Genomic DNA, 13,981 nt, shown 5'->3' on the forward strand with positions numbered 1-13,981 from the left:
TTGTTTGTGTCCCAAAGTTTTAAGGATTTTAAGGCATTTTAGTGATAGAAGTTTCTCCAGCCTTAAAGCATTTAAGTTTCAGAACTTTGACTCCATATCCTAGAGTAGGCATGTTATGGGATTTTTCCATATCCATACAAGGTACTTTTGCCATGGTTGAAACCAAATGTTACCCAAAATCTTGGAACCTTATTATTTTCTAAATTTAAAATTTCAATATATTGTAATCCTTCTTGGTTTTCTTTACTTATTATTAGTGCTTAAATGTAAACCTTTTCTTTTCACACCCAACCATTGAAATGTTTGCACTTTCAAAGGTTTTTGTTTTTAAAATTTAAAGTTTCAATGTTTATTGTAATCTTTTTTATTCCCTTTAACTATTATCTATTATTAGTGTTTAGATGTAAACCTTTCCTTTTCAAACCCAACCATTGAAGTGTTTGCACTTTCAAAGCTCTTCTTTTATGATGGTGAACAAAAGTGGAGTTAATGAACCTAAACTCCCTACCACCAAGTGCTTTATTGGTGAATCTAATCGGCATTGCAGGCATAGTAGACCATAATCACATGGTCTCCTTGTTATTAGTGAAGTGACAATTTTGGGAACACACTTGTAAAGTACATTTGCGCTCATTCAAGGTAGGCAATATTAAAATTCTTCTGTTATATTTACCCTCTTCATATTTGAAGTGTTCGTTGATAGACTTTTGGTTAACAAATGTGCTAAAATTTTGGGAGCCTATGAAGTTACAAGTTCTCAAGGCTTGCTCATGGACTTCAAAATGCATTTTTAGCTCTATTTGACATAAATACATTTAGGTAACTAATCTAAGCCAACTTTCTTCTTTGGATTTAATTTCAACGCTATTTAAGTATATTTGAAAGTGTTTTGAAGTCTAATGGAGGTTTTCAAAATTAGGGAATTTTGAGGTTGAAAATGGACCTCAAAACTTTAAAAAAAAAACCATTTAACTTTAAAATAACCAATAAGCTTCAAAATGATGATGTCAAGGAACACGTTGTTTTCATGTATTTTTAATTTATTTATGTGAGTGTACTTAAAAGTATGTTGAGTGGATACTCATTTGATGCAGAATGTAATTTTGTACCATTTTACATCCAATGGGTCCTTACACTTGATATTTGACTAATCCTATAGGCTGAAATACAATTAAAAAAAAATGTTTTCTTTCTTCTTTTTTTAAAATTCAGAACGCTTATTTTATTATTTTAACTATTATTTTATTTTTATTTTTAGAAAGCCAATTTGAAACCTTAAAATTCCCCTAATAAATTTTAACCTTTAAAATCAAAAAATCCAAGTTATTTCACAAATCCAATATAATTCTCGAACATAGTCAATAAACACTCATCTTTATCCAAAAAAAACTCAAACATATTCTATAAATTTTCATTGTGGAACCTATAAATTATCGTCTAACTAGCCCGAGGAATTGCCCGGAAAGTTATGGAAATTCTGGTTATATTTAGAGAAAATCCGGCAAGGATTTTTGTAAATCCAAGTTATAGTTGTTAAACTTCAAAAATTTAGATGTCCTAGACGTTTTTGATGGTGCTGAATGCATTTCCACCATCAAAAACACGATTCAAAAACTGCCTTTACAAGATTTTTTGAAATTATTTTGCCCGACCACTTTTGACCGTGGAGCAGTTCCTCGGCCTCAGTAGACGATTCCTAAATTATCAGATCCAGATCAATGGTTTCACGCTGCGCAGGTCGATTTCACCTCAGGTCCGATCCGTTGGCCTTTCATTAAAAAAAAAGAAAAGTGACGAGCTCAGCCCATTCATAAGGGAGATCTGGAGATTTGCACCGCCACTTACCCTCAGGGATCGAATATGACACGAGACGAAGATTCAACCATTCTGCGAAAGAAAAGATCTTGTTCTCCCATCAACTGTCGTCCAGAATGATGCTGGATTCTGCACCTGCACTCCGTGACTTGCCCTTGACGCAAAGTTAGGGCACGACAACCTCAAGAACGAAATGAAATAGAAACCGATATTCTGATAGAAATTTTTAAAAACTAAAAGACCTCTTCCTCTAGTTTCTGATGATTTTCTGCCCTAACACGGTCCTAGCACACATTCGTTACAGGATAATTAATTCATATCTCGCAATCACAACCAACAATTTTTCTTGAATTGCATATCTACGCAACAAACACATAGAAACTCTACATCTACACACATAAACGCAGAAGTAAAATACTAAACTAATCTATTTACAAAACATTAGCTCTCACGGTTCTCACATCTTTCTGGCCCTTCCCGTGAGAGTTAAACCAGCACAAGCTCTGATACATGTCAAGGGGTAAGCTTAAATCAGTTTTTCAGATTTTTTCTAAATCTTTTAATCGATTCCAATTGAGACTTCACTTGAATTTTATGGTCCTTTTAAGTCTAAAATCTCAAAGATCTAAGTAATTATTGTTTGCTAGTTGCACAATATGCTTAGTTGCATTTTTTTCCATTCATAATCATATGTCACAAGTAATTGTTTTAACAAGTTTAATTATATGTTGTGTAGTATCAATTATTTTCACAGAAGTTGGTAAAATTATATGTTGTGCAATAATATTAATGGGTCAGATAAAAGCTTTTCTCAAATGTCATGAGGCACTTTTAAACAAACCCTAGGTTCAAGGCTTTATGGTCTTTAAGATGAACAAGTCCCATGGCAAACCCAAGGATATCAAAGCTCTATTAGATAAAAGTTTGGACCGGAAAGAAACATGGGATAATTAAAGGGGATAAATCAAGGATTACACAAGTGATGAAGAAATCCCCCTAGAAATACAAGGCCTTGCAACATCAACAATTGAAAGGCATAAAAGAGAGATGGGATCATACCAAGTGGCATGTACAAGGAATGACATTAACATATTCAAAATAATTAGATATGTGGAAGATTAAGAGGCCACTTCCACATGGAAATGGCAAGCACTAAGTATTTAAATGGTTTAAGGGTCCTTTCTATTCAAAATTTGGTTAAATGTTTTGGAGTCAAAATTGAAGTAAGAATAGAAAAAGGGTTAAGGATGGAAGGAGCTTTGGAAACCCTTGTGGCGGCTAAGGTTTCTTCCTAGCTGACCAATCTTTGCTTTGCTTGTGTGAATATTCTGCAGATCTCTTTTACAGTTCGTTCAATGGTGAATCTTTGTAATTCGACGAAAAAGACAGTTTATTTTGCAGGCATGGTTGCCATTCAAGCTAGCTTTTCTTCAGTTTTGTTCAGTTCCATGCTAAAATCTGGTTATGGTCTTCTAGTGGTTCAAGAAATTTCTTTCCTCAATGTTCCTGTGGATGAAGAAGTTTTTTGTTGTGAAAATTATTTTTCAGAGCATCGCTTAATTTGCAAGTTTAATGGATACTAGTTGCGATTCATTGATCTGCACAGAGGGATCTCTGAGACATTCAAGCCCCTTTTAACAAATGAACTAAACATTTACCTTATGGCTCAGGGTTTTTTTGTTGTGGTTTTTGATAAAATAGAGGACAAGAAGACCATCTGTGAATCTGGGCTATGCTTTTGGGGTAGTGTTGGTCTCTTCATGTAGCCTTGGACTCCCCCTTTTGATTTGTTAACGACATCAATCTCCACGACCCATATATGGGTAAGGCTTTTGAACCTTCCCTTGCATTTTTGGAATCTTCCATCTATATCCTCTATTTGGAATGCATTGGAAAAGTTTTATAATCATTGTCTTGAAATTGAAAAACGTTATAAGACCACTTAGACCCGAATTTGTGTGGAGATGGGCTTCAAGAAGGGTTTTCCCGTGGAGATTAATCTAATAGCTCCAATCTATGTTTGCGCCCAAAAGCTCAACTATGAAAATATTTCACTTCTATGTAGAGCATGTTATGAAACAAGGCATGTAATCAAAAAATGCTCTAATCATTCACAGAATAGCAAAGGCCGGAAAAAAATTCAAAGGTTCAAATGGTGGGAAGGAACTTGAGGTGATCACTATATACAAAGAGGAAGAGCTTCAAGATAAGAAAGAACTAGAAGACTAGAAGGAAGCAGACATGACAAAGAAACCGCATCTACAGAAAAATAATTGGAGTAGGAAAAAATGCATGCCAATGTAGGTCCTTTAGACACCAGTAAGGATTCTCCGGACACAGCATGGAAAAGCAGCGAGCCCTCGTGGAAAATAGATCCCCTCCAAAAACCACAAGGAATAATGTTGAAAATACAACTTCTTGGCTAGATCAAGCGAATGAGGAAGTTTCAAGAATAACATACACTTGCCGAAGAATGACTCATCGAAATTTGCAGAAAATGCGGGTTGGATACAAGTTGGGAAAAGGAAAAAGATTTTCACTAAGAAAAACAAAGAGTCAAACTAAATCAAAATAAAAATAGTGTATGTTTGGATATTTAAATTTTTTGGAAAAAATTTAGTTGGAAAATTACTACAATTTTTGTGTCATGGGAAACTCACTTGAAGGTAGGGATTGAACCTTTGTACTCAATTTCAAATTTGCAACTCTTGCATAATGTAAATGTTATCTGTTCCATTTAATTAAAGAAATAAAAATAAACAAATAATTGAATAATTGAAGTAAGAATAAACTATTTCCTACAAAACTTTAGGTCCACTACACTATGTAGATTTTACTTCATGTGCTTCAAAAAATACAACTCCTACATAGGTTGGAGAAGAAAAAAGGAAAATCCATAAAATAAAATAAATAGAGATCAATTTAAATAAGAGGAGAAAAACATAAAAGATCATTATATCCAAAGAGGTAACTCTAATCAATCCAAAAGAGAGAGCAAAATTTACATGAAAACTATCAGACCAGGAGGTAACTCCTCAAATGTAATTGATTTATTCATTCAGGTTGTTCATTATTATATACAAGAGGGAGTGACTGTTTAGTTCATCTCCCGATGACTCTCCATTTCTTCTATTATTTATTTACACTAATTACAATTGTTCACCCAATCCCTATGATTAGGTGTCAACATTCCCCCCCTTAATCTGAAGGGATGTTGGTGAGTCCAAGCATCGTTCTAAATCTTTCAAGCTTTTCTCTTCCAAGCACTTTCGTGAAGATGTCTGCAATCTGTTCATTAGTGGAACAATGACGAAGATGGATTGTTTTGGCCTCAACATGATGTCGAATCAGATGATATTTTGTATTGATGTGCTTCGTTCGATCATGGAACTTTGGGTTCTTGGCCAACTTTATTGCTGAGGTATTATCAATCATGAGTGGAGTCGATTGTACTTGTTTTACCTGCAAATCTTCAAGAATTTTCCTGAGCCACACAATTTCTTTTGTTGCCTCAGCTGCTGCCACATATTCTGCCTCTGTTGTGGAATCTGCTAGAACTAATTGTTTGTGTGATCTCTAGGAGACAGCTCCTGATCCAAGACTCATAGCATAACCTGAAATAGATACCTCAGTTTCTTTATCTCCAACTAAGTCTGAATCAGAGTATCCAATCACGCTGAAGTCGCCCACCTATGTATACTTGATTCCAAAGTCTTGAGTTCCCTTCAAGTACTTTAGAACTCTTTTTGCAGCAGACCAATGTCCCTCACAAGGCTTTTGCATAAACCTGGAGAGGATTCCAACAGCAAACGAAATGTCTGGTCTGGTAGTAGTTAGGTAGTTGAGACTTCCTACAAGTTGTTTATACTTTGTTGCATCCTCAAATTCTTTTCCTTCAATGGATGTGAGCTTTAAGTTTTGTTCCATTGGAGTAGTCAGAGGATTGCATTCAATCATGCCAAACCTGTTCAACAGATCTCCAATGTACTTCTTTTGAGAAAGGAATATGGACTTCGGATGTTGAGTTACTTCAATACCAAGATAGTAATAAACATAGCCCAAATCAGTCATTTCAAAACCTTTCCTCAATTCCTTCTTTATGGATGCAATGTAGCTCTCATTGTTCCCTGTCATCAAAAGATCATCTACATATACCACAAGATATACAATTGTTTTGCCAACCTTCTTGACAAACAAAGTTGTATCATCAAGATCATAATGTTTGAAATTGAGTTTCAGAAGATGCTCAGTTAGTTTTTCATACCAGGCTCACGGTGCTTGTTTGAGGCCATACAAGGATTTCACAAGTTTTCATACTTTATGTTCATGTCCTTTTACAACAAATCCTTCAAGTTGGGACATAAAAACATTCTCTTTTAGATCTCCATTCAAGAAAGCAATTTTTACATCCATTTGATGAACTTTCCAACCGTTCTGAGCTACTAGGGCAGAGAGTGTCCGGATGGTAGCCCATTTTGCTGTGGGGGCAAAAGTTTCCTCATAATCGACCCCTTCCTTCTGTGCAAAATCTTTTGCCACAAGCCTGGCTTTGTGCTTATCAAGTGAGCCATCAACTTTATACTTGTTCTTATAGACCCACTTGCAGCCAATTGGTTTGGTTCACAATGGAGGATCAGCCAGCTTCCAAGTGCCATTCTTTATCAGGGCATCATACTCCTTTTACATCGCTTCTTTCCATTAATCATGAGAAGCAACTTCTTTGAAGGAAGTTGGTTCAAAATATGTAGACAAATTCAAGTCACAATCATAAGAAACATCCATATCAATAGGTAAATCAGAGTCATCTACATCACCTCCATTTTGTTGGTTTGAATTTCTAGTTCCTGTCTTTCCAACCTCATCAGGATGAACACTTTCAAGTGTCTTTGTCAGCCACTTTGGAGGACCTTTCTCAAATGGTCCAGGCTACTCCGTTGATTGAGTTGGGACTGAATCAAGATTGAGTCTCCCAATTCTGTGAATCACATCACTCAAAGTATCATTCGTTGTTGGAGTTTCGTGCAGGGGAGAGAGTGCTTCAAAAGAAGATTCCACAGGTTGATCTAGTATAGGAATCCGCCCTTCAAGATGTGGAATCTGATTATCAAATTCTTGAAATTATTTTTCATTTGCGAATCTATCCAAGCAATCAAGTTTCCACTCAACAACATTGTCAGTTTTGGATGATTCAAGAAAGATTACATCTCTAGATACAACAAACTTTTTATTGACTTCATCACAGAGACGGTATGCTTTGGAGGTGTTTGAATACCCCAGGAAGATACACTTACAACTTCTTGCACCAAGTTTGTTTCTATGTACCTTTGGTATCAAGGCATAACATGTGGAACCAAAGACCCTGAAATGCTTTACCGAAAGAATATGCCCATACCACATTTCATAAAGAGTCTTGTTTCTAATAGCATTAGATGGACATCTATTCTTTACATATACAGCACATAGAATTGCATCAGCCCAAAACATCAATTTTATATTTTTGAAAAACATCATGGAGCATACCATATTTAAGATTGTCCTATTCATTCTTTCAGTTGCTCCGTTCTGTTGGAGATTATAAGGCACAGTCGTTTGATGTTTGATCCCATGTTGGCGAAGATAGTTTTCAAATTCATTTGAAGTGTATTCTTTTCCATTATCAGTGCGAATAGAGCCAATATGATATTGTGCATCATTTTCAATCCATGTATGAAAGTTCTTGAATGTTTGAAAAGCATCAGATTTGTTCTTCAATAAATAAACCCAACACATTCTGGTGTAGTCATCAATAAATGTCATCATATATTTATTTCCATTTGCAGAAGGAACAAGCATTGGACCACATAAATCTGAATGAATGAGTTCAAGTTTTCTATGTGCTCTTGAATGTGAATCATGAAAACACTGTTTGCTATGCCTTCCTAGTATGCAAGCATCACATTGCTTAAGTTTCGTAGGAATTGTAGGCAAACCAGTAACACCATTTTTCTTCAACAAGTGGAGGTTGTCATAGTTCAAGTGTCCAAATCTAGCATGCCATAATAAACTTGATGGAAATGTACCTTCTTCATGATGAGAATTGTATGAGAAATTATGTACATGAGCAGAGGTACTTTGCAGCTTGAGAAGCCTTTCTTCTTCTATCCCCGCCATGACAAGTGAGTGGTCTGATGTTTTTCTCACCTCAGGCTTGCCATCAAACATATGAATGGAGTGTCCGTGCTAGCATATGTGGACCAAGGACAGCGAGTTTCTCTTCATCTGTGGGAGATATAGAACATGATGCAGAAGAAAGTCTAGAATACCAGGCAATTTAAGCCTGATTGTGCCAAGCACTGATTGCTTGAGTTTTGATTTGTCTGCAAAGTACACTGCTCCATCAACATTGTTAGTAAATTCTTCAAAAAAATCTCTTCTAAAAGTCATGTGGCAAGCTCCTAAATCAAGCAACCAATCATTTTTCCAAGAAACAAGTGAAGCATTAAATAAGCTTTCATTTACTCCAATATTACAGTGTGCCACAACATAGTGAGCGGATTCAAGTGCTTTACCTTTATCTTTGTCATTAGTTTTACCTTTGGGTTGGTTTCTTTCCTGTTCAATTCTATCTCAAGGCAACTTGCATGTGGATGCATCATGTGATCCATCTCTTTTGCAGCTTATGCAATGTAAATCTGACTTTTCTCCTTGAGAGTGTCTGCTCCACTTACCTCTAAAATTTCTTCCTCTTCCTCTTCGACCACCTCTTCCTCTAGAAGAATCTTGAGCAAGATTCTTTTCTCTATGAGCAAGGCACACAGCCTCTTCAAAAGACTCGGGAGTTGTCTTCTTCCCAAAATCTTTCTCTCTTTCAGCAATTTTTTTCACAAGGGAGTCAAAGGTAATATCTTTGAGGTCTCCATTTGCTTGCAATGACTCAAGATAATTTGAGTAAGTGGGATAAAGTGCCTTGAGAAAAGCTATCCGAAGAATATCCTGTTCAACATTAGTGACTTTGATATCATGCATTATAGATTTTACTTCTAATGCAAGAGCAAGAGGATCATTATTTTGTAATTCAAGGGTGAAGAGTTTAATCATGAGTTGAACAACTTCAAGTGTAGAGTGTGAGTCATAGAGTTCCTTCAATTTTTGTAAGGCTTCGAAAGCATTTGAAAATGGCGAAATATGGCGACTCACTTCTTCATTTACTGATGCTACAATCAATGCATAGGCCTTGCTGTTCTTATTTTCCCAAATGACAAATTCCTTGTCTGAGGTAGGCTGTTTTGGCTCTTTGTCTCTATCTCCAACACACATTCCTTTCCACAGCTCATTAAAAATGAGAGTGTTTGATTTTCCGCGACCATTCAAAATAATTCTCCTTCCCATTGAGAACCACTCCCACAATAGATATTAATGAATGCACTGCAAAATCTGTGTACTGTTGAAAAAAAAAAAAATTACCTCTACTACAAAATTTTACTCCTAATGGTAAAAAAAATCTGATTTTGATATACGAAAATAGAGGTATTATGTGAGGTAGGGTTAAAAAATATGTGGTATCCCAGCTTGACCATTGTACATATTTTGAATCATTAATGGCGAAGAATCGGTGAATCTGGTCGTTCAAGGTGTCAGTCTGGAGGAACCAAATATTCAAGTGCGTGGTTTCAGATTCGAATCACCAACGAAGCCGGAGCTCAATTCAGGGTTTCGTAGGGAATAATGGTGAAGCTGACAATCATAGCCCAGGTCACTGACAGGCTTCCTCTGGCAGAAGGATTGGACGACGAGCGCGAGCAGAGAGATGTGAAGTTTTATAAGCAGCAAGAGTATGTGAAGTTTTATAAGCCAACAGGTGTATCGTATGGCGTTAGGAGGCAAGTATTATGAATCGAGCGTATTATGGCAAGTATTAGAGGGAGCAGCGTTTTGACTAGACAGAGAGCGGTATTATAATGGGCGTGGTTTTGAATATTGATCCAAATCACAGTTTGTGGAGGCATATACCACAACAGATTCAAAAGCAATGTAAAAATAAACACATCATATTACAAAACAGTGATATATATGGTATGCAGGTGGAGGGGAGGTTTGCCAAACAAAGTATACCACATAGCGTATATTCTCTTATACACAGCGGACTGGTAAAAAAAAAAAACACAGCGTATACCACATATAATTCGCCTTTCATGCAGCCTGGAGGAGGCTCACCACAGCTTGAAGTTGTGTCTGCGGAATACCAGTTAGGGTAGCGCTACCACACCAAGAAACTTATGGCCATAGAAGGAAATCACACCTCCTTGTAGCGTTTCCACAACAAATTCACTGCATATACTCAATAATGCATGAAATCCAATGTTTAACACACCATTGCATTCATTAATGCATGAAATTTCTGAGGGATTTGATAGAGATGTCAGTCTGCAAAGGATGCAGGACAAATTTCTGAAAAAAATGGCAGAAGGGAGTTACAATGGCAGAAAGGGATGCCAAAAAATGCAGCTGGCTCTAATACCATGTCAAACCAGGAAGTAACTCCTCAAATGTAATTGATTTATTCATTCAGGTTGTTCATTATTATATATAAGAGGGAGTAACTGTTCAGTTCATCTCCCAATGACTCTCCATTTCTTCTATTATTTATTTACACTAATTACAACTGTTCACCCAATCTCTATGATCAGGGGTCAACAAAAACTTCTACAAATGAACATGATAAAAATTAAGGACTTGAAAACAAAAACAAAGTGAGTTGAACATGAAAAAGAGTCCTAGAACATATAACAACAAAGATGAAGCTCAAGAAGAAAAGGGAAATAAAAGTTAATTGGCTCATGGAAAACAAACCATCCAAAAGATGCAAAAGAAAATAAAGAGAGAGAATTACACCAACACGTTTAAGTAATCCAAACAAAAAAATTGAAAAAAAAAAAACGAGAAAAAAATGCAAAAATAGATGACACCAAAAAATGCAAGACAATCATAATAAAAAACATATCAAGTGATATATTCACTATTCTTTCAAAAAAAAAGACGGGTTCCAAAACCCCCAAAAGGTGTTATGTTGATGATGCAACAATTCTATATTCAAGTGGAAGTTCCAACTTCTTCAATCCACTACTACAACAATGGTTCAAGGGTCATTGTTTAGTAATATGCCTAAACACTTATATCATGTAGATCACCCGAGTTCAAACTCCATATCTCCTCTTTATAGTATAAGCATGTCTACTTTGGAATAAGGCTTCCAAAATTTTAATTTAATACAAGTATTAGTTGGATGATAGGGATTTAATCGCAATGGAATATTCTAAAACATTAATAGTTACACAAATCAGAAGTTGGGATTATTCCCAAAACAATTATGTCATTTTTACCTTTTCAATTAAATTGATTAATTAAAAAAATCATCTAACAAATGTCATATGAAATAAGTTATGGTTTTTTGCACGTCGTATTGATAAGTCATGGTTGGAACAAAGTCTTGTTGCATATTAAGAATTTCCATAGTAAAGTAGAGGTAAATCTCCACAAATTCTATGTTTTTCAAATGTATATATGTTTAACTTGTATATTAATTCATTTTATAATTAATAACGCTGCATAGCTAGCGTCCTTGCCGCTTACTTTAATAAAATATTTTAAAGTCATGATGTGTTGTATGTACTCCAAACAATAATAAAATTGTAAAATGAGTTATATGAATATTTGTTTAACTTTTTTTATTAATTTTTTTAATATACTTAAACTTTTTTTTGGTAGATAAAAGTTATATATATATATAATTGACATTAAAAGAAAAATTGATAACAAGTTAATAATTATTTATTTAATATTGAATAATGACAATTTTTTTATATAGTGCTCATATTATAATACACGTCATGTTATTAGAGTTTAGATTGATATAATGGGAGTTGTACAAATTGTCCAAGTTATTTTTACATTTTTTTCAAATTTATATTTTTTAAATTATTTTTTTGTAAATTAAAAAATAAAATCCAAAAAAATTGTCTATTCAATACTTTACACCAATGAAAAAAAAAATCTTTGAATTTAATTACAAATCATTTTTGTTTATGGCAAATAATAATTAATATATAAAGTTATTTTTCAAATTATTTATATTTATTGTACATAATAATTAGTGATATAGTACATAGTAATTAATAATAGAGTATACAAAAGTCAATTATTGCCATCATTACACAATAAGATGGGAAACATTTTAACCAATCATATTTGAGATAAATAGAAATAAATTTTATTTAAATAATAAATTTAATTTCATAATGTTAAAACTTTGGATAGATTTTAAATCTTTTTAGTCAAAAAAAATTAATAGCAAGTCAATAAAAAACCGATGGTGCAAGGATAATAATAATAACAATAATAATAACTTTAAAATAAAGTTGCAATTTAGTTAATTTTAATATGATTTTTTTTTTAAATTAAGAAGTATTTTGATGTTTACTATGAATTGATGCCTACCAACAATTTCAATCCATTTACTATTTATGGATGCATTAGTTCATTTAGGGCTATAATAATACATGGCCGGCAAAGAGCCCAAGTGCAAGTCCCAGGTATTGATGGATAGAGGTTAGTTCAATTGGTTGTCACTAATGATTGACAATTTGACCAATTAAACAAAGTCTTTCAGTAGAAATCACATGAGAGAATTTTTTGGCTGATGTGTTTCAAACCAACAAGTGTGGTTCATCATCAGGACCAAAGGAAGAAGCAAACCATGACAAAGACTTAAATAAAGAACAATGTAGAGACATAATTTCAAGTAGTTGTCGTTACTTGAAATTATGTCTCTACATTGCTCTCTATTTAAGCCTTTGCCATGGTCTGTCTCTTCATCTAGTCCTGCTAATGAATCACACTTGTTGGTTCGAAACGTGTCGGCCAAAAAATTCTCTCATGTGATTTCTACTGAAAGACTTTGTTTAATTCATTATGGATCATAGAAGCTTGAATACAGAAATTTGACCAATTCTAAGTTAGAAGACACCCAACTCAAATCCCCTCTAATAGATACACTAGTCACTAGTTTACTACATATGTCATCCACAAATGCAGAGACACCAACATCCCATGAGGTTTTCCTTGAGAAAAAGTGGCATTGATACATAGTGCAGCAGTGCCTAATATCCAACTTAACCTAACCTTAACCTCATGTTAAAGTGAACCATTCACCTCCATTTACCTATGGAATAAGTTGACAAGTTGACAAAGTCAACTCCATTCCAACCAAAATTCTTCTCAAAATCTGAGAGAAATTTTACAAAAAGTTACAGTTCCACATTGATGGGAATTTTGCCACCAAAATTTTGAAAAAAAAAAACATATCTAAAATGGAATCACCAAAACACCTAAGTTTATCCGCTTATTAAATGACTGCTTTTATTAAAGGGGAGGGATGAACTTTAAAGTCGAGGCAAAATGATAAGCACATGTGCATAACTTCATCTCAATCCATATAACATTCCAAAAAGACCTTGTAAATCCCTATAAAGGTCAAGCCACCAAAAAAGGACACCTTGGCTGAAAGCTTCTATTTGATGTTAGAAAATCAGAGGTAATCTGTAACAAAAAAGAACCAAGCCCCAACAGCTACAGCTAAATTCACAGATTATTAGGATTTTACTTTGCCAACGGTTTATAACACGATGCATGCCATATAACACACAAAGAAGATGAGAGGAAGAGGATTTCGATCATAACACATTTCTTTTCAAACGCACACAAGATAGAGCGAGAGGGTTTGAGCATAACAACACAAAGCCATCAATCCAGCGTCAATTTGCATTGCATCCTTGTAACACCCTGAAGACACAAGCATCTATCAACCTAACACCCTGGAAAAAAAATTGCGGGGTGGGGGGCCTAATGGCTTGGCCAAAATCTTGCTTTCTTGCTGGAAGAATTGTCGGGCATTAGCGAAGCTAATGGACTGGAGACAAATCTCGCTTCCTCATTGGATACTCAGCTGAAACTAGGCAAAACTCCGCAAAACTAGTCCAACACTATCATTATTATTTCCCTGCACAAAATTTCATGTGTTTTGAAATTTTCTTTTTGCAAAGTTTTGCCGAGTCCATGTTTTCATGCGTTGCTTTGTTTTGTCAACTCCCAAGCTAGCCAAGTTTCGAGCCCTGACGCATTATCAACAAGT

Source organism: Pinus tabuliformis, chromosome 5_2 (genome assembly GCF_031772625.1).
Source record: "Pinus tabuliformis cultivar Carrire ecotype Pingquan chromosome 5_2, CPIR1, whole genome shotgun sequence".
NCBI lineage: Eukaryota > Viridiplantae > Streptophyta > Pinopsida > Pinales > Pinaceae > Pinus > Pinus tabuliformis.